Source organism: Schistocerca cancellata, chromosome 5, assembly GCF_023864275.1.
Source record: "Schistocerca cancellata isolate TAMUIC-IGC-003103 chromosome 5, iqSchCanc2.1, whole genome shotgun sequence".
Taxonomy (NCBI): domain Eukaryota; kingdom Metazoa; phylum Arthropoda; class Insecta; order Orthoptera; family Acrididae; genus Schistocerca; species Schistocerca cancellata.
Window position 1 is genome coordinate 717,322,189 of NC_064630.1, and position 18,213 is coordinate 717,340,401.

General features: G+C 43.6%; 1 pseudogene; it reads right to left on the minus strand.

Moving 5' to 3' along the window:
- Positions 1-459: 459 nt before the first annotated feature.
- Positions 460-577, minus strand: LOC126189416 (5S ribosomal RNA; annotated as a pseudogene).
- Positions 578-18,213: the final 17,636 nt, after the last annotated feature.

An 18,213-nucleotide genomic window follows, 5' to 3' on the forward strand; every position in this document is an offset into this window, starting at 1 on the left:
CTTCACTGCATCGTCTGGACTGCAGCTTCACCATGAAACGATTCTAATGTCCTCTTACAGGAAATGGTATCTAGTACGAAAGAACTTGTCGAGATATTGAGACCTAATGCACAGCTTTCACTGCTCTTGGAAGTGCTAACATTTCTACACGCAAAACCAATTTCTGCTTGATCTAGAGAGAAACATTACCATATTTCTTGAGGTACACAACTTCACATTTTACGCGGGTTTTCCAGAAATTGAAAATACTAACTCGTCCCGAACAGGCCATGAAGGCCCAACGGTACCGACCGGCCGCCGTGTCATCCTCATTCCACAGGCGTCACTGGATGCGGATATGGAGTGGCATGTGGTCAGCACACCGCTCTCCCGGCCGTATGTCAGTTTTCGAGACCGGAGCCGCTACTTCTCAATCAAGTAGCTCCTCAGTTTGCCTCACAGGGGCTGAGTGCACCCCGCTTCCAACAGCTCTCGGCAGACCGGATGGTCACCCATCCAAGTGCTAGCCCAGCCCGACAGCGCTTAACTTCGGTGATCTGACGGGAAACGGTGTTACCACTGCGGCAAAGCCGTTGGCTTAGCTTAAGAAAAAACTTAAGGAAAACAACTGCCATTACAATCGTCTTATGTACTGACGGCGCTACAGTTCACTAGTCCTTTTTTGTGGCGCTGTTGTAATTGTAACATGAATTAAAAATGGGCGTACCGATTCCAAAATCCACAAGTGCGAAGTTCATGCTACGACATAACGAGTAGGCAGTTTTCTGGATTGCATTCCGACGTGAAATGACGTTTCGATTTCTGTCTACGCCTAAGAATAAGAGGCAGTTAATTGAATAGTATTTCTCTCTCTCTCTCTCTCTCTCTCTCTCTCTCTCTCTCACACACACACACACACACACACACACACACCAACAAGAAAAATTAGAAGGCTTCCATTTCGGGCCGAGTGACCACGGCGCTCGTCTTTGGGACGGGAAAGAAAGCGTTTTTGTCGAATATTTGCCTCAAGTACACCCTTAAATATTTTTAGAAAGAATCTTTCAACCCCCAGCAGAGTGCAGACGGTAACGAAAATTCGTGTAGGATTTAAATCGTCTGCTTATTGATGCAAGGACCATTCCCCACTACAAGCATTTATATTGCCTTCAAAGGCTATATGACAGTGTTATCCGTAACAAGCGTTGCTCTTACAAAATAAGTATATGTGTAACACCCACAATAACATTTAAATGCTGTAAACATAAATGCGCTTTGTCATCTCTGAGGGGGTAACATGAGACTTTAAACAAATTAAAAATTGTAAAAATTGAGTAGTAATATTTAGGAATGTACTACAGTACACCACACTAAACAGTAAGTAAAATGTAAAACAATCATTAGTGATGCAAAGAACTCCTTCGATAACTATCCATACAAGTGAATTAATACATGTTAGAACATATTAAACAAATGCAAACAACATTCACGCATCACGCCTTAGGCCTGTACCGTCTGGCCAACTGCTGCCAAGAAGACAGTACGAGGAGTAATCTGTGATCGTGGGACAGGTGATAAGAATGTCGCCAATCCCTCCAGCGATTATTTTTACACACACACCTCCTCGTTTCTCCTTATGAGGCGTCATGATCTACAGTCCAAATTTCCGTACGCCAGAAAAAAAAAACTGATGAGGTACCGGGAATCGAACCCAGGTCCTTTCACACTGAAGGCCCGCATCTCGTGGTCGTGCGGTAGCGTTCTCGCTTCCCACGCCCGGGTTCCCGGGTTCGATTCCCGGCGGGGTCAGGGATTTTCTCTGCCTCGTGGTGGCTGGGTGTTGTGTGCTGTCCTTAGGTTAGTTAGGTTTAAGTAGTTCTAAGTTCTAGGGGACTTATGACCACAGCAGTTGAGTCCCATAGTGCTCAGAGCCATTTGAACCATTTTTTCACACTGAAGGTCGAGACGCTAATCATATTTCTTTTTTGTCGTTTTCTTTCTTTCGATCTGTTTCTTCGTTGTTGTTTCGTCGTTGGTTCTATGATGGCATCTGTCAAATTCCTTGTATGAGAATTTCACTTACTTCTTTTTGTTACAGGGTGTGATACTCTCCTGATCGAATGTGCTGAGCTACCGTGCGAGCAACCGTGCGGCTATAGAGGCGGTGCACAACTTATATGAAACTTATAAATCTTTTTCAAAGCTTTCTGAAACTGGTTATTAATTCATCTTAACTAGCCTGTAACAAACGCTGCGATGCATATGCAAAACCAATAGCGGACTTAATTTTCATTCACTTGCTGATTATGAATGCATCCGTTGAAATTTTGACATTTATAAACGAAAATACCCACTACAAACTTTATTTATTTCTTTTCTAATACCTCGACATACGTCTGAAATGTTGTAGCGATACAGCATGAAACTCATATTATGATGTCCATAGGAGGCTCGTACCAAAATGAATGCAATTGTTTAGCAATGCCCCCGCCCCATAATGTCTTTGGCTCTTTGAGGCTGTTCGCAGATGATGGGTTTGTGTACAGGACTATAAACACGTTAACAAATTGTTGTGAAATGCAGGAAGACTTGAAGATAGATAGAACTTGTTGTACAGGTCATCTGATGATCTTAAATACAGACAAACGAGATTCAATACTAGCAAAAGAGATGAAAAGACCTACTTTAACTGTACGGTCAACAATCACTGGACTCTGACAGTGCCGTCAAATGAGTGAGAACTGCTAGCAAAGTGCATTATTTCGTTTTCGTTTTCCCGAATATCACGAACTGTAGTTTCGTCCATATTGTTAATCCATTCTGCCTTCTTCTGGTTTGCATGTTATCTCCAGTTTCTGTTGTATTGTTAAAACAACACGTTTTTGCTTTTCAGACGTCTTTCGGCACTAACAGAAACCAACGACTATCTTCCGCAACAGTTGCAGTACAGCGCGTGCAGTGTTATAACATCATGTTGTTTGCTACACTACTATTTCGTAGCATGACTTTATCGCTCGCCCGCCACCATTCCCAGATTAAAGAAAAAATTAAAAAAAAAAAAAGAATCGAGAGTTTACTGTCTCTCAAATTTAAAAGAAACATATTGTAACTATGCACAAACATGATTGTTAGATAAATGTAAGGTAACAGGAGCAATGTAACAATCTAACGAATTTTACTCATAGTAAATTTAAATATAATACTTTTTCGCAAGTCTCGATGATCAATGAAGTTATCTGAAAATGGTTTTCCCTAGCTACAAGAGCTCAAGAATACTCATCTGGTGACAGGAAGAAATTTTGTGGGACTTGGTTCGGATGGAATGATGAAACAAATCGACTTCCCGAGAAATCTAGGTCACTTCAAACTGCCAAAATTTTGTTGAGAACTACTACATTCAATGATTATATAAAGTACAATCACCCACAACGCGACAATCTTCCAAAGAAGAAGGACCACTTGCCTTCACCCACAAGTGAACGCTACAGTCAGAATTTATCTTACAACGTCTACGACAAGACAAAGACAAACTCCCGTGAGGAAAAAGGTAGGAGCCCTCACTAGCAACGATAATCTCAGAAACAGGTATAGTACGGTAAGCTAAGATTTCCCTAGTTTCAAAGGATTCCAAACCTGGTCTACCTGCATTTATTACAAGCAACGAAAGCTACAGTGAGCCATCCGTTACCCAAACTAGAGGAAGAAGAAACTTTCATTAAAGAAAAATTTAACCTCGCACCACAAAATAAAGTAGGTCCATGAATAAGAACAAATTGAGTAGTTTTACCAACTCCTCTAGTTTCGTTCTTTTTACCCTTCGCAGAAGATGTCGAAGCACCTAGAGTGCCGTCCACATTGACAAGTGATTTGTAAATAAGCGTTGTAAGATAAATTCTGACTGTAGCGTTCACTTGTGGGTGAAGGCAAGTGGTCCTTCTTCTTTGGAAGATTGTCGCATTGTGGGTGATTGTACTTTATATAGTCATTGAATGTAGTAGTTCTCAACAAACGGCCCTTTTAAGGGCCACAAATACTACACATTGATCTTGCCAAAAGCCGAGAAGCGATTCTTCTTGGTGTTGGAGCTCTCTGGGGCACTCTGGGATGCTCTCTGGGATGCTCAATAGATGTCGAGCACAGTCTCTGATTGGTTGACCTGTTTCTGGCGCGCGATTCAAATTGGCTTTGATTTTTCTAACTGCAGTTTTACACACTCAATCGGGCTCCAATGAGAATCTGGGCTGAGGGAGTGCAGGGTTTGAGAGGTGAATGCTGACTTGATTCATATAAGCTGTTCACTGAAAAAATCAGCCGAATAAGCCCTTACAAAATAATTGTAACAGGTTTAAAAGTTTTATGGTGCGAGCCCCTACTGTCAGGTCGGCATATGAAGATCCTGACAGTTGCAGCAGGCCGAGCCTACCTCAACATATCACATAATGCGATTTTGTAAACATCTCTAAGGCAACGCCTCAGTGTTGTCACAGCTCTACAGATTGCTATTGTTTTCGCCTGCAGTCGCTTGTGTTTTACAAGCTGAAAGCTGGCAACAGCGCTCCTAGCTGTCGGGGATCTTCTTATGCAGACGTAGCAATAGGCTGCAGCCTATAACATAGCCTGCGCGCAAATGCTGCCCTGATGACGTGGAGGCACCATCATAGTATGTACTCTTGCACACATCCGATCGATAATGTCCATCTTTTTAATAAGGAGCGCGCAGGAGAAAGTCCCAAAGATACACTAAAAAGAAACAGAAAGTTGGTTTACGTCTGTATTGTACAGTTTATTTTTAGCAGACTTTAAATTATGCTGGGGGAGCCACCCTGTTATCGAAAGAAAAGCGGCCGAAGTTCGACGATGCAATTAAAGTTTTATGTAGCTTTAGGGGATGCAAAAGGAAAGTAGAGAGCTCCGGGCACTCTGGTGACCAGCTGTGCTTTACCGCCAACCTTGGTGCTCAAAGAAATTTCGAATTCGAATGCGGCCAGTAACTCATCCGCCCCCGAGGGTTGGCAGCGATCAGCTGCCTGCTCTTCAACCTTTGCTTAAGGAAAATGAAAGTAGTATAAATATAAAATCAACAGGCTGAAGCAGTGGTGATTTCGTGACGTTGATAAAACGATTGATTGCCACTCTATGGAGTTAATGATGATTGAGGATCCTCTGTACTGTAATTCTGTTCACGTTCATTGCAGGGTTATTCGGAGCAACGGGAAATTTTGATATTTATGTTGGTAGCCCTGTGCGACTGTTAACGCTGAGTAACATATAGAAACAAGCTCAGGCATCCTGCCATTTAGTTAATACGGATATTTGGAGGTTTACTCAACACATGTTTGCCATCATACGGTTTTACAAAAAGGATGATAGTGTGGACGTTGCGCCAAGCTGATTTCGCCATCACTTCAATTTAAGAAGAGCTGATAATGTTCCATCACCAAGTGCAGTTAACTCGAGGATACGTAATTTCGAGGAAACAGATTCAGCAATGAAGAAGAAACCTCCCTGTACGAACCGTTCGTCCGTGCACCAGACAAAACCAAAGATGTTCGAGCTGGTGTCATAAGAGGCACACGTCGTTTAGTCCCTCCTAATGTCTCATCTTTATAACTGAATAGCTCAGGTGTTCGAAGAATATTGATGCAAGAGCTACATTACATCCATACTAGTTGCAGATCGTCCAGGACCAACCATCACCTAATGCGACGACAATTCCGAGAACGAAAGCTTGAAAGATAAATGTCAGTAAGTTTGTTAACAACCTGTGAATATCCGACGAAGCCCATTTCCATTTTAATGGCTTTTTTTAAAGTACTATGGAACCAAACTGCTGAGGTCATCAGTCCCTAGGCTTACCCACTACTTAAACTAACTTACACTAAGGACAACACACACCCATGCCCAAGGGAGGACTCGAACCTCCGACGGGGGAATGGATTTGTTATTAGGCCCAAGAAACCCTTACTTGGCTATACCGTCCACTGCACAGCAACAAAGGTAACGTGTGGTGTGCTGCATCATCACAAGGAATAATAGGGCCTTAGTTTTTTGAGGATGAGCATGCTATTGAGACTGCAGTCTTCTAAGATCGGAATTCGCGATGCTCGAAACTTCTGTTCCGCAAAACTAGATGTTTCCATACATTATTGACAAAGGTTGGTTTCAACGAAACGAATCACCGTCACACATAGCACGAATAGCGATGGCTACTGTACGTTAATTGTCTTGTAATATCCAGAAGCGGTTACATTCCATGGCCTCCCACATCCCCTAATCTACAGCATACGATTTCTTCTTGTGGAATCAAACTAAACAATCTGCTCAAAAGTATCCGCACGCCTAGCAGTGAACGTTAATATGAGTTGTGTCCACCCTTCGCCTTTATGGCGGCTGGAACTCTGCTGGCGACAGTTCCAATGAGGTGTCTCCGAATGTCTGTGGAAAAATAGCTGCCCAATCTTTCTCATATCCTTGTATTCGAACATTATGAATTACCTCGAAGAAAACGGTCTACTGACACAATGTCAAAACGAATTTAGAAAACATCGTCTTGCGAAACAAAACTAGCTCTTTACTCACACGAAGTGTTGAGTGCTATTAATAAAGGATTTCAAATTGATTCCGTATTTCTAGATTTCCAGAAAGTTATTAACACTGTGCGACACAAGCGGCTTGTAGTGAAATCGCGTGCATGTATATCTACATCTACATCATACTCAGCAAGCCTACATCTACGAGGCGTGTTTTTTAAGTAAGTACCGTTTCGAAATTAAAAAAAGACGTGCTAAGATACATCAATAATTTTTTTTACATGAAAGCCTGTACCTTAATCTACTTTACTACATAATTTCCGTCAATATTGAGGCACTTGTCATAACGTTGTACCTGTTTTTGAATACTCTCCTCATAGAAGTCTGCCGCCTGACTTGTTAACCACTGCATCACCACTGTTTTGCCTGCGTCATCGTCTTGAAGACGCTGACCGTCCAGTGTTTCTTCAAGTGCAGGAACAGATGGTAGTCACTGGGCTCAGGATCGGGGCTGTACGGAGGATGATCTAGAGTTTCCCATCGAAAAGATGTGATGAGATCTTTGGTCTGATTCGCCACATGCGCACGGGCATTGTCTTGCAGCAAAACGATGCCCTTGCTCAATTTCCATGGACTGTTGCTTTGATTCTGGTCTGACGTAGACCACCCGTCTTTCATCGCCCATAACAATTTGGCTTAAGAAATCATCACCGTCGTTGTGGTAACGCTCAAGGAAAGTCAATGCGCTGTCTAAAAGTTTGGTTTTGTGCACATCTGTCAACATTTTCGGTATCCAACGTGCTCACAATTTTCGGTAATTCAAGTGCTCTGTCACAATGCCATACAAAACACTACGAGAAACATTATGAAAGTCATCCCGCGAAGAGAAAATCGTAAAGCGTCTGTTTTCTCTCACCTTATTGTCCACTTCCTGCACCAAACTTTCATTAACGACCGAAGGACGCCCACTCCGTTGTTCATCATGCACATTTGTGCTTCCATCTTTAAATGCTCCCACCCAAATTCTTACCATTCCATCACTCATAATGTTTTCTCCGTAAACTGCACAGATCTCACGATGAATATCGATCGCTTTTAGGCCTTTAGCACTAATAAATCTTATAACAGCCCGTACTTCTCAGTCGGCGGGACTCACGATTATCGGAGGCATCTTAAACACTCAGTACACAACGTAAACAAGGAAGAATCAGACTGTAATGGCGTCAGTGCGTAGATTAAGGTACAGGCTTTCAAGTAAAAATAAAATTATTGAGATATCTTAGTACGTCTTTTTTTAAATTTCAAAACGGTACTTACTTAAAAAACACGGTTCGTACATCATACTCCGCAAGCCACCTATCGTCTCGGTTACGAGACTGGATTCGTGATTTGCTGTCAGAGAGGTCACAGTTCGTAGTAGTTGATGGAAAGTCATCGAGTAAAACAGAAGTGATTTCTGGCATTCCCCAAGGTAGTGTTATAGGCCCTGTGCTGTCCCTTATCAATATAAACGATTTAGGAGACAATCTGAGCAACCTTTTTACGTTGTTTGCAGATGATTCTGTCGTTTATCGACTAGTAAATTCGTCAGAAGGTCAAAAAATGCAAAAAGATTTGGAAAGGACATTTGTATGGTGCAAAAATTGTAATTGACCGTAAATAACGAAAAGAGCGAGGTCATCGACAGGAGTGCTAAAACGTATCCGTTAAACTTCTGTTATACGATAAATCAGTCAAATCTAAAGGCCGTAAATTCAATTAAACACCTAGGAATTACTGTTACAAACAACTTAAATTGGAAGGAACACATAGAAAATGTTGTGGGGAAGGCTAACGAGAGACTACGTTTTATTGGCAGGACGCTTAGAAAATGTAACAGATCTGCTAAGGAGACTGCCTACACTACGCTTGTCCGTTCTCTTTTAGAATACTGCTGCGCGGGGTGGGATCCTTACCAGATAGAGATTGGGTTGTTTGGGGGAGGAGACCAGACAGCGAGGTCATCGGTCTCATCGGATTAGGGAATGACGGGGAAGGAAATCGGCCGTGCCCTTTCAAAGGAAACATCCCGGCATTTGCCTGGAGCGATTTAGGGAAATCACAGAAAACCTAAATCAGGATGGCCAGACGCGGGATTGAACCGCCGTCTTCCCGAATGCGAGTACAGTGTGCTAGCCAATGCGCCACCTCGCTCGGTTTACCAGATCGAATTAACGGAGTACATCGAGAAAGTTCAAAGAAGGGCAGCACGTTTTGTTTTATCGCGATATAGGGGCGGGGGCGGGGAGTGTCACTGAAATGATACAGAATTTGGGGTGGACATCATTAAAACAAAGGCGTTTCTCGTTGCGGCGGAATCTTCTCACGAAATTTCAATCGCCATCTTTCTCCTCCGACTGCGAAAATATTTTGTTGACGCCCACGTACATAGGGAGAAACGTTCATCCTAATAAAATAAGGGAAATCAGAGCTCGCACGGAAAGACATAGGTGTTCGTTTTTTCTGGGCGCTGTACGAGATTGGAATAATAGATAATTATTGTGAAAGTGGTTCGATGAACCCTCTGCCAGGCATTCAAATGTGTTTTGCAGAGTACCCATGTTCATGTAGAAGAGCCGAAAGAAGACAAGGTAGTGAGGTGTGTGTTTAGTTGAGATCGGGAACCTGGGCAGTCCAGTCTGTCTCAGGAATGTTATTGTCCAGATGTCACAGTCTCAGAGATGCTCCTTTACGACGAGATGTATTGTCATGATGATACACTCATCGTCTTCGAACTATTCCTGTATTGCACACACTATACAATGCTGTAAGATGTGTCCATATCCTTCCGCACTTAGCGTTTTCGTAAGTACAACAAGAGGACCACCCCTAGAACACCCTCATTACAGTAACACCATGTGCTCCGCACTTGACTACACTGTTGGCACCACACATGACGGCAGATAACGTTCTTCAGGCGTTCGATAAATCCAAAACGTTCCATTTTGTAGCCACAGATTATAGCGTGATTCATCACCCCAAATCACTTTCTTCCAGTCATCCACTTCCTTTTGGCTGTTACTTATGCCATTGGAGTACGACACCAGTCTGGGGTGAGGGAGACGAAAGTGCAATAAAGAACAAAAGAAAGGGGTATGGAACAAAAAGGTGGATAAATGTTCGTGAGTGGGGTAGTTAGAAGACCATAAGTGAGAAATCAGACTGAAATAAACGACCAATCACGACAGAATACGGACTGTCATTTACGACAAAGACTGGCACTTATCGTTTCCGGGTTGACAGTGGAGAAGTGTCGGTCCGTCGGTGCTGGGAACGTGATATACACGTGCCGTTGTTTGCCGAAATAACGCCAGCTGGACGGCCCGGCGGTTGCTTAATAGGAGTCGTTACCGAGCCACGGACTGTACCTAATGGGATTGCTGTCTGTCGACCGGCCGATAAGCAGGGGAAACACGGCGATCATTACCTGTACCACGCCTATCGTCGTTTCAGAAGCGGAACAAGCGATAACTCTGAAGCGACAGCGTCCTATCCGCATCCGCGTCTTTTGCTTTTTTTCATTTTGCGAATTCGAAAATAACACGAAACCAGAGTCCAGCCCATTATGCAATCGTAAGTGAAGTAAAATAATTTAGATGGAAGACATATTTACTAAGCCGTGAAACTAAAATTACTTCTTTGTTACTACTGGTTTGATACTGTCCTGCCTTGTGTTAACAGTTTCATGCCGTTATCTCTAGAACACTAAAGGCGTCATCAACGTGTTTTACATCGTGTAACATTTATTTATTCTTAAGACTTTCGTGTCTATTGCGTCCTCCAGTAAGAAGTCGATTATTCCCGGACGACATAGTAAGTTATCACACGAACTATTCGACACTTCACCGAGCGAGGTGGCGCAGCTGTAAGACACTGAACCCCTCATATTCGAGGCGACGTCCAGCCATAGACACTCCTGGAAATTGAAATAAGAACACCGTGAATTCATTGTCCCAGGAAGGGGAAACTTTATTGACACATTCCTGGGGTCAGATACATCACATGATCACACTGACAGAACCACAGGCACATAGACACAGGCAACAGAGCATGCACAATGTCGGCACTAGTACAGTGTATATCCACCTTTCACAGCAATGCAGGCTGCTATTCTCCCATGGAGACGATCGTAGAGATGCTGGATGTAGTCCTGTGGAACGGCTTGCCATGCCATTTCCACCTGGCGCCTCAGTTGGACCAGCGTTCGTGCTGGACGTGCAGACCGCGTGAGACGACGCTTCATCCAGTCCCAAACATGCTCAATGGGGGACAGATCCGGAGATCTTGCTGCCCAGGGTAGTTGACTTACACCTTCTAGAGCACGTTGGGTGGCACGGGATACATGCGGACGTGCATTGTCCTGTTGGAACAGCAAGTTCCCTTGCCGGTCTAGGAATGGTGGAACGATGGGTTCGATGACGGTTTGGATGTACCGTGCACTATTCAGTGTCCCCTCGACGATCACCAGTGGTGTACGGCCAGTGTAGGAGATCGCTCCCCACACCATGATGCCGGGTGTTGGCCCTGTGTGCCTCGGTCGTATGCAGTCCTGATTGTGGCGCTCACCTGCACGGCGCCAAACACGCATACGACCATCATTGGCACCAAGGCAGAAGCGACTCTCATCGCTGAAGACGACACGTCTCCATTCGTCCCTCCATTCACGCCTGTCGCGACACCACTGGAGGCGGGCTGCACGATGTTGGGGCGTGAGCGGAAGACGGCCTAACGGTGTGCGGGACCGTAGCCCAGCTTCATGGAGACGGTTGCGAATGGTCCTCGCCGATACCCCAGGAGCAACAGTGTCCCTAATTTGCTGGGAAGTGGCGGTGCGGTCCCCTACAGCACTGCGTAGGATCCTACGGTCTTGGCGTGCATCCGTGCGTCGCTGCGGTCCGGTCCCAGGTCGACGGGCACGTGCACCTTCCGCCGACCACTGGCGACAACATCGATGTACTGTGGAGACCTCACGCCCCACGTGTTGAGCAATTCGGCGGTACTTCCACCCGGCCTCCCACATGCCCACTATACGCCCTCGCTCAAAGTCCGTCAACTGCACATACGGTTCACGTCCACGCTGTCGCGGCATGCTACCAGTGTTAAAGACTGCGATGGAGCTCCGTATGCCACGGCAAACTGGCTGACACTGACGGCGGCGGTGCACAAATGCTGCGCAGCTAGCGCCATTCGACGGCCAACACCGCGGTTCCTGGTGTGTCCGCTGTGCCGTGCATGTGATCATTGCTTGTACAGCCCTCTCGCAGTGTCCGGAGCAAGTATGGTGGGTCTGACACACCGGTGTCAATGTGTTCTTTTTTCCATTTCCAGGAGTGTAGTTTCATGCCGTCATCTCTAGAACACTAAAGGCGTCATCAACGTGTTTTACATCGTGAAACATTTATTTATTCTTAAGACTTTCGTGTCTATTGCGTCCTCCAGTAAGAAGTCGATTATTCCCGGACGACATAGTAAGTTATCACACGAACTATTCGACACTTCACCGAGCGAGGTGGCGCAGCTGTAAGACACTGAACCCCTCATATTCGAGACGACGTCCAGCCATATACATTTGGTTTTTTGTGATGTCCCTAAATCGCTTAAGGCAATTGCCAGGTTGGTTCCTCTCAAAACGGCGTGGCCGATTTCCTTCTCCAAACCGAGGTTACGCTCCGTCTCTAATGACCTTGTCGTCGACGGAACGTTAAACCCTAATCTATGTTGCGAGTAGATCTGCTTGTATATTATTACCCACAAGCCTGTGAAAACTGCGAGTTTTGGCATGCAGGGAGACAAAATGAAAAATGCGCATGAAGAAATCTTCGGAAAACAAGTGTGTCACATATAGCTAATAATGGCTGAAATACACAGTTCAGGCGTATGCCACACGTACACTGCCACCAAAAACAGCGTTTGTCGGAGCTGCTTGAACTGTTCCGCCTGCCAACGAAGTTAAAGAAACGTGTGATCTGTTTTTCTATTGGTATCCACTGCGCTGTTTATTTCCTATGACTCCACAATTCACTGTCGTGAGACAAGTGTAAAGTTCTATCAGTTACGCAGCCAACTGACGTCAGCTTACTCGAACAGCAAAGCAGCGTAGTAACGGGGTTTAACATGCACATCGTCAAGAGTTGAACCTGGTGGCCTAGATGTAACTTTAAATTTTCACACTGAAATACTGTTGAAACATTGAGAGGAAGAGACTTCGTGAACTCATTAGAGACTGCACACTAGCTGAGTCTGACAAACATGGGGGAGGAACCGGCGGCGGCATTCTTGAAAGTACGCTGCCACAGTTTACAAGAGGCGATTCAGGAAATATCGGAAAACATAACCAGGATGGCTAGACACGGATTTGAATGCTGCTCTTTCCAACCTCCAGTTCACAGTTTCATAAGCACTGTGTCACCTCGGTAGGTTTTCATGCACAGACTAAACATGCTGGGTGCAAATTTCACGTAAATACTCACTTAACCTGTGTAGGAGTGTGAGTAGCTAATGATTCAAATAGGATTTCACGTACCTTAGACGAACTTTTTCCCATTTTACAGGATAAACACGTGAAAAAAATACCTTCTGATACCTACCAATTAAAATTAAATTAAACACATTCCTCATTAGCCAGTCCTACAAATTATCTATATTAAGTCAAGTATTGAATTTTTTTTACCTACAAGGTAAGGAACAGTGTTTACTGAACAGCTGTATGACAAACAGTGGTGCCGGCCGCTGTGGCCGAGCGGTTCTAGGCGCTTCAGTCTGGAACCGCACGACCGCTACAGTCGCAGGATCGAATCCTGCCTCGGGCATGGATGTTTGTGATGTCCTTAGGTTAGTTAGGTTTAAGTAGTTCTAAGTTCTAGGGGACTGCAGGCCGGAGTGGCCGAGCGGTTCTAGGTGCTTCAGTCTGGAACCGCGTGACCGCTACGGTCGCAAGTTCGAATTCTGCCTCGGGCATGGATGTGTGTGATGTCCTTAGATTAGTTAGGTAAGTAGTTCTAAGTTCTAGGGGACTGATGACCTCAGATGTTAAGTCCAACAGTGTTCAGAGCCATTTGAACCATTTTCTAGGGGACTGATCACCTCAGATGTTAAGTCCCATATTGCTCAGAACCATTTTTGAACAAACTGTGGTGTATTCTATACAGATCTCTGTTGTTACTGATGTAGGTAACTGTTTTCTTTGAAAAAACTAATGTAATCGAGTGATATTAAACTGTCAATACAAAGTTAACAGCATCTGTTTAATATAGCTGAGGAAGCCGTAGATTGCTTTTTCCTTTTTTCCAGTGTAGCGACTTTTCCTCTTATTTATCAAACTACCTTTATCAGATACAAGCAGTCTAGTGACAGTTTATTGTTAATACAAAGAACATATTAAGTTTCTACGACTTACTTCTCTTTTCTCAAGGCGCGTATCTTGATCGACGCCTCCCTAAACTTCTGCATCATGCAATATACAGTAAGGTGGGACAATGTTAGTGGCTCCTAAATAAACTGAGACGAATTTAATTGTTTCAAGCCTAGTCGCGGAACATTTATTGACTTCTAAGACGCTGTACAGCAGTGCATTTCTAAAATTTTAAGTTCTGGAACACACCTCTTCAACCATTCAACCCCTTTCCGCCCCTTCCACCGCCCACCCCCCTCCCCCGTCCTCCCAGCAATCGTAAGTTTCGATTTTTCAAAAATTGTGGTAGAATTTAGAAAAACAAGTCATTTTTTAAAAAAACACTACTCTGACATTCGGATTTTTATAACATAATTTCTTATAGTCAAAACAATAGCCGCTACCGTCTATCTCTCCATCACTTAGCACCCTAGTTCATCTCGATACACATTGGTACAAGTTGCTAGTCTTCGTGAGTAAGACCTCATGTTTCAAATGCTGCAGCTGTAATGTTCAGTTTCGTTGTAGGTGGCTGGTGAAGCCGAATTTTTGGGTGTACGCTTGTATTCATATGTTTTAAAAAGTACACCATGAAACTTCTGGAAACTTAAATTTTCTGACTGAAATATTTCAGTAACTAACATTTTATTCCAATTGCACCGTACCTCGCCACATCTCTCTGCCTATCGCCTGCCATTGGACACTGGTGTCAGCACAGCGGCAAATTATAGTTACGTTGAAATTTAACATACATGTACTTTTTTTAATCTCTGGTGCCTACTTGTACCAGAAAGTTAAAAAAGAATCCCTGGAGGTACCGGAACGCCGTACCGGCGCGTTCTTGTCGAAAATACGCCCTGTTGTACAGTCAAACGACAACAGCTCCGTCATATACAGTATTTCCTCAAAATAACAGAACGTCCTTGAAATTCCTCTTTCTTGATGGGATCTATGGAACGTTATGAATCAGTGAATGAATTATAGAGTAAATCAATAACTTACGTCGAGTGGAACAAACAGTTTTTTTCCAAGTTTCTTCGTGAAGTATGTAAATGGGTCGTTCCCTACTCAAATTGTGATCTAAGTGGATCTTTCTGGGCATGTAATCACTTCAGGTTGAGTATGAAGCTTTGTCTGTTCTCTCGGAAGCAAAAACGAAAGTGAATTGTGACATGTGACAAGAAGCTTTCGTTATATATAACCACCGACGCGACGTTCCATTAAGAAATAAAAGACAGGGACAACCTCTCCTAAATCTGAATCGGAATTTATGTTGGCTTCATTAGTTTCGGATAATTCATCCATAGACTAACGAAAAAGTTAAAGCCAAAACTGGTAAAACAAAAAAGTGATAATCTCTTTATACAGGGTGTTCAAAAAGAAGTATCGAATAGTTTGAAACGTGGTAATACTCATCGAAACAAGAAATAAACATGTGTCCGGAAACGCTTGCTTTCTGCGATAAACACATGTTTACAGGAGGTCTTCAACGTGGCGTCCATTCATGACGATGCACTCCTCTGCCCCCCTTAGGAGTGACGCACCCTTTGAAGTACAGCCGGTTGTTGCTGTACCTGTTGGCACGCATTGAAGAGGCGACACTATAGTGTCCGCACATCGTTGATTGGTGTGGTGCAGACCAATTCATGCAAGTTTCCCCATAACCAATGTCTCGAGCATTGAGGTCTGGGTAACGAGCAGACCAAGATGTGGGGCACCCCGACCGATCCAGCGGTCCTGAAATGTCGGCGTCTGATATTTGCGCGCATTGAGACAAAAGTGTGCTGTTGCGCCATCATGCAAGAACCACATTCGTATTCTTGAAGTTTTAAGTCCAGCAACCGTGCGTTAACTTAATTACAGAATTTATGTATAGCCACCTCGGTTGCATAAAATTTGACAACAATTTTATGCAACCGAAGTGGCTACACATATATTCTGTAATAAACATTTGTATTCGTTGCTTAATGGCACAGCTACCAGCAAGGTCGACAATATATTAATGATAACGTCTAGATAATGCGCACCAGTTAATCTTTTTGCTAGCACATGTGGTCCGATTAATCTATCGCCAAGCATGCCTGCACATCCGTTGACTGATAATCGGTGCTGACGTCCTATTTCCTGCATTGCTTGGGGATTTACATCTGTCCATACATGCTGCTTTTGGAAATTCACAACACCATCTCTTGTGAACACTGCCTCGTCGGTAAATAAAATCTTGGATGTGAACAGTGTATCTGTGGCACACTTCTGGAACAGGCATTGATAGAACCGCAGTCTGACATAATGTTCCTGCGACCTTAGGGCTTGAACGCGCTGTAGGTAGAGTATTGTAAGTAAGATATCACAATACGCTGCCAACACATTTGAAGGAGCGCCAGTGCAACGATTGTGTTAATATCCGCAACCAAGCCTCGCTCAGCCCTTCCTATAAAAACATGTTTATCTCGGAAAGTATACGTCTCTGGACCCATGTTAAACAGGTTTATTTTTCTTGTTTGGATGTGTACTACCACCTCTGAAAGTATTCGACACTTTTTTCTCATCGTAGAGTAACTGACATGGTGTTCCGTCTCGAATGACAGTTACACCGACGGGACTAAGCTCTAGGTCTCATTTCTCTCTTCTAAAATTCCGTCTATAACCACCTGCGGTTACAGAAGATGATATAACGCAAGCCCATCGTCCTGTGACAATGATGGCCACTGGCGCTAGCAAAACGTTTGGCAATGTGACGGACTCACATCGCCATGATATCTCCAAAGATTATAATGTGTGTGATGAGCCATTCGGTGGTCAGCAAGTTCTGGAAAACAAAATACTGTACACAGTGGACAAAAAATGTTCATGCACACATGTTTCTCCACTTATATTTGTATTACAATTAGCTCAAAATTGTCACTTTTTGAAAGGCTGTACGAATTTACTCTTCAAACAGCAAACAAATTAATGCAGTCTGCATTCTCAGATTTAACCGTCTCTATTAACATTTCGTTTAAAGTCATTTTGCTTCTGTTACGAACTGTTATGAACTGTAGCGTTCCAGGCATCGAATCCATAAGATTAGGTGTGATTTAGGACATACTGCAGTATGTTTAACAATTAATTTTGGCATTTCTACAAGTAATCCTCCAAATTTAATCTGGGAAAAAACTCTCGTTACTGCCTGTATAATATTATGAAAGCGAAACGAAAATACGGAGCCAGAACAGTGCTCTATATACATCGTTCGTTTCTTTATTGGTAGGTACGGACAAAGTCTAAGTGTAGCGACAACGTTTGACATGAAAGTGGGCCCCGTTTGCCGGAGTTGAAGTTCAGTTGTAGTTTCACCGTACAAGAGTATTAGTCGTAAAAGTCAAAAACAGTTTTACGCAATTGATAGTGAAATAAGTAAATTTATTTCAATTGGGTTGTAGCTACAGCCATTATGAGTCAACTAAAACTGTTCAATGCTAGTGTACAAAGCACGACACAGAAGTCTAGCGAGGGTTCCATCAACTACATACCTCATGCGGGACGACCGAAAGCTCTTGCACACAAATAAATGCGCTATATCACAAGGAAAAGTGTCAAATTTATCCACGACGGAACATGAAGGAGGGAGTGTCGTAGCTTGGAGCTGGAGCAAACTTGCGGGCTTTGGAGATCCAGCTGATTTTGCAAGAGGACTCTAAATGCAGACAGTTATGCACACATTTTACGAGATACTTGGTGAAAAGTAGTACAGAAGCTTGGAATTGATAGCACATTGTAATCAGCCCAAAAGTAAGGTATGTAAAACTTAGGAACAGTTGCTTTACAATGCACCTCGAATTGCTCATCAGTTACCAGGCATAACTTCAATAGGAAATCTGCGGTCTCTATTGAAAAGAAATTGTTCATCGCGAAATGAGTTAATCTTGGAAAAATATTTCTTGACATTATAGCTAATTTACTAATGGTTCAAATGGCTCTGAGCACAATGCGACTTAACTTCTAAGGTCATCAGTCGCCTAGAACTTAGAACTAATTAAACCTAACTAACCTAAGGACATCACACACATCCATGCCTGAGGCAGGATTCGAGCCTGCGACCGTAGCGGTCGCGCGGTTCCAGACTGTAGCGTCTTTAACCGCTTGGCCACCACGGCCGGCCATCTAATTTAATAGGTTCAGTATCTACATGACTACAGGACACAACAGAAGCGACATCTATTTTTTGGCATTAACTCGTGCCAATGCAAGGTCGGTATGATAATCTGGATTTAGCTGTGTTATAGGCAAAAAATG